Source organism: Serinus canaria, chromosome 4, assembly GCF_022539315.1.
Source record: "Serinus canaria isolate serCan28SL12 chromosome 4, serCan2020, whole genome shotgun sequence".
Classification (NCBI taxonomy): domain Eukaryota; kingdom Metazoa; phylum Chordata; class Aves; order Passeriformes; family Fringillidae; genus Serinus; species Serinus canaria.
The window spans coordinates 7,777,458-7,781,017 of NC_066317.1; the positions used below are offsets into that span (position 1 = coordinate 7,777,458).

A 3,560-nucleotide genomic window follows, 5' to 3' on the forward strand; every position below is an offset into this window, starting at 1 on the left:
CATCTCCTTCAGCTTCTCGGCGTAGGCCTTTCTCAGGACGTGGGGAGGGCGATAGGGATCCTCAAACACGTAGGGGCAGGAGGTCTGCAGAGGCAGAGGGGGCTCTCCTAAAGCACTGCCACCAATAGCTGGGGCTCCTCCCAAACCTTCAGCCAAGGTGTTTGCCTTGCACAGCCTGGCTCAGGGCTCAGAGAGGGCTCAAAGCAAACAGCTTGTGCCACAGCCAGCTGCACATTCCAGCCCGGAGCCTCAGGGACAGTGGGCAGAGCACAAGAGCCCTGTCCAGCCCCCAGCCATGACATTACTGATACGCTAGGCACCTTCCCTGCTCCCCTGCCACCGAGCAGAAAAGCAAAATGCCCTGTTCCTGGGGGCTGTGTGGGGCAAGTCACACCTGGCCTCGCTCAGTGACGGCTCGGTTGCCAAAGTATTTGCGATACACGTCTCCTTCCACCTCATGGCGCTTGGATGCCAGCAGCAGCTGCAGCTCTCTTTCTTCCTTCTCAGTGTAGATGGGGTACTTCCCCTGAAGACCACGCACAGACCACACAAGCAGTGTTAGCCACCTTGAGCTTGGGCAGGGCAGGAGGGCTGGGACCTTGTGCAGCACTGGGAAATGGCCAGGATGGACCTACCACTTTTGAGCGTCGGGCAGTACTTGCAGAGACCTTCATCCCCTGCTGAGCCGGAGAGGTGGGGCGCTTCGCCATATGGGTCTTCTCCTGGATTACAGGCAGGTACCTGGAAAGGACAGCCAGCATTCTGAGCCTGTGAGAGCCAAGTGTGAGCCTCTATCTGTTTGGGATGGCAGCCTGTCCTCTGGCACCACCCAGCAGTTCAGTAGGTAGACCACGTGTCCAGCAGGACAATGTCTCCAGGGCTGTTTGGCATCATCACCCATTATCACAAGTGATAATGAGGGTGTGCCCGCAGCCACACCACTCCTCCACAAGGCTCACCCGCCGTGGCCAACTTCCTTGTCTCTAGAGTGATCTGTTTCCACCGACTGCTGACTGGCCTGAGAAACCCTCCGCCGAGCCAGGAACACTGGATCCAGCACACTTACTGCAAGCAGGAGGTGAGAAAGGAGCACACAATTTTTGATATCATGTGGGATAGCATGGGGGGCAGAAATGCACAGTGGTGCTACAAAAGGCTCACTACATATCCTTGCCACTCCTAGGAGTCCTAGGAGTTAGAGACAGGCCCTTTTCTTTTGTCCACACTGGATTTGTTCCAGAGCTGAATTCCCACCAAGCCACCCACCACCCCTGGGTATGGTTTTTCTTATCTCCCTCTTATACCTTGCCAGCAGAAGGGACCCACCAGTGGGAAGAACTGGGAGGTACTGAAGAATCCCAGGGGCACGATGGGGAAACTGGGTTGTAGGGGCTCTCCACAGCTCAAAACCTCTTCCAGAAATGGTTCCCCCACAGTGACCTCAGACCTTTTTTCCTCACGAGGACAAGAGCACAGGCAGTCCCTGCCAGCACCCAGCTGGGACATACCTCTGCGGCAGCCCCCACCCCACGGCGCCGACTCTCTTCTGGGCTTCAGGGAGACCAGCCGGCCTGATGGGTCGTGCGGGGTCTCGGCCACAAAGCTGGAAACAAGAAGGCATCAGCCAGGTAAAGCTGGGGCAACAGGCTCTCTTGGAGGCTGGCACACATCTTTAGGGGTCACTGCCTGGTCCTTGGAGGACAGAACACATGCTGTCCCTGCTGCCAGCACAGACCCTCTTGTTGTCATTTTATTGCAGGGGTTCCGTACTGTTGTCTCCTTATTACCAAAGTTTCATACCCTCTTGGTATTTCTCTTGGGCAGCTTCTCAGAGCACTGACTCTTTCTTCTTCACAAAGAAGCCAACTAACTGCACAACCAGCCACCCCAGTCTTTTATAGCACTCTTCTACTCATTGTCAGACCTGTTCCTAATCTTTGATAATTGGCCCAGCTGCAACACCTTAGGGGTGAGATTGCTTTCTACAGTACCTTTATTTTCTTACATTCTATCCCACTATCCTCTCGCCCCTCTTGAAAGCAGAATGGCCACTTCATCTGCAATCTCCAAAGCCAGGGAGGAGTGAGCAGTGGAGAGGGAAGCTCTCCTGTGAAGTGGCTGCTCTTGCCCAAATTTGGCTGGAAAGGAGCCTCGACAGGAGGGCACCCCCAAAACAGTGGCTGAGCAGGTGCTTCCCAAGCTGGGGGCTGTAGCAGCCATCTGCTCACCTTGGCAGCACAACAACCTCATCTTGACTGACCCGACTAAAATTGTTTTGGCCTGGAAAGGCAACAATGGTCATGATGTTGGTGTCCTGGAAGAGAAGAGCAGTACATCAGCAGAAATCCAGAAAGCGTGCTGGATTTCTGAAACAGAAAGCCTCACACACCTTCTCCCTTGATGCCATTAGCCCCTCCCTCAAAGGGGCTGAGGCACTCCTGAGACTTGGACTAGCTCATTGGGAGTGTGCCTAGGCTGGGTGGTGAGGTGACAACAGCCCAGACAAGGCAGCTGGTAAATTTTGACAGCACATTGCCAAAAAGCCATGAGGGGGAATCCCACAGAAATTACAAGCTCACCTCCAGAAGGGCTTTCAGCATGTTTCCTGTTGTATCCATCTCCAGCAGGCAGCTATCAAAGAAGGTCATGCTGACCACTTTTTTTCTCACAGCAAGGATACCAATGCTCCTGAAGGTGAATTCCACCTCTTTGTTTTGCTGGAGGGCCCCAGCAAAGTAAAGCAGGGTCTCGTGTACACAGCGCTCCACAATTTCATGGCGAAAGTGGGTGTGTGCAGCGATGTCTTCAAAGTTTGGCTGAACAACAGGAATGTCATCTAGCAAAGAAACACAAAGTAACAGTGCCTCTCTCACCGCAGTTCAGCCAGCTCAGAAACTAGAGCGCCCAGCTCTCAAGCAACACTGCCAGACAGTGCCCCCCCCCCCCCCCCCCACCACAGCTTCATCCACATCTCCAGAATGGACACAGTGGACAGGAGAGGCCAGGCAAAGCTCTTCCTCCTGCTGTGAGCAACCAGATGGAGCACAGGGGAGCTGAGCAGGGGAGGCTGGCTCCTCAGGGAGGAGCAGGGTGCTGGGCTATCACATCTGTGCCCACACTCAGCACTTTGCAGGCTGGAAGAGTTTCTGTTTGCTATATCAGAGGGGTTGGCACCAAGCCAAAATGCAAGGCCTGTGCAAGGAAAGGATCCCATCTTCTTACCGGGAATTTTGGCCTCATCACCCTCAAGGTTGTAAAACATCTTCAGAGTCTTGCTCATAATGAACATAGGCCTCTCAACAGGCAATGTGCCCTCTTCCACATTGGTATGGACTGGGACAACCACAAAACTCCCCACTCCAATGTCCACTGCCTAAAAACACATGCAAGTGGAAGTGTTGGAAGGGCTGCCCAAAGGTAAAGAGGCTGCCAGATGACCTGCATGGCCCTGGGGATGACATTTTGGGCCTTGCTCCAGAGCCCCAGAGGGGCAGCATGAGGCACATGCAGGAAGCAAGACTACAAGCCTCACCTTCTTCTTCAAGAGCTTTCTGTAGATG

The 3,560-nt window shown here is 54.1% G+C and overlaps 1 long non-coding RNA gene across 1 annotated transcript; it reads right to left on the minus strand.

The window, feature by feature from the left end:
- Nucleotides 1-961: 961 nt before the first annotated feature.
- Nucleotides 962-1,868, minus strand: LOC127059592 (uncharacterized). Its single transcript, XR_007777537.1, has 3 exons — nucleotides 1,801-1,868; nucleotides 1,509-1,603; nucleotides 962-1,065 (listed from the first exon to the last, which is right to left on the minus strand). It is a non-coding gene; the product is annotated as an uncharacterized LOC127059592 (long non-coding RNA).
- Between the last annotated feature and the right edge of the window lie 1,692 nt (nucleotides 1,869-3,560).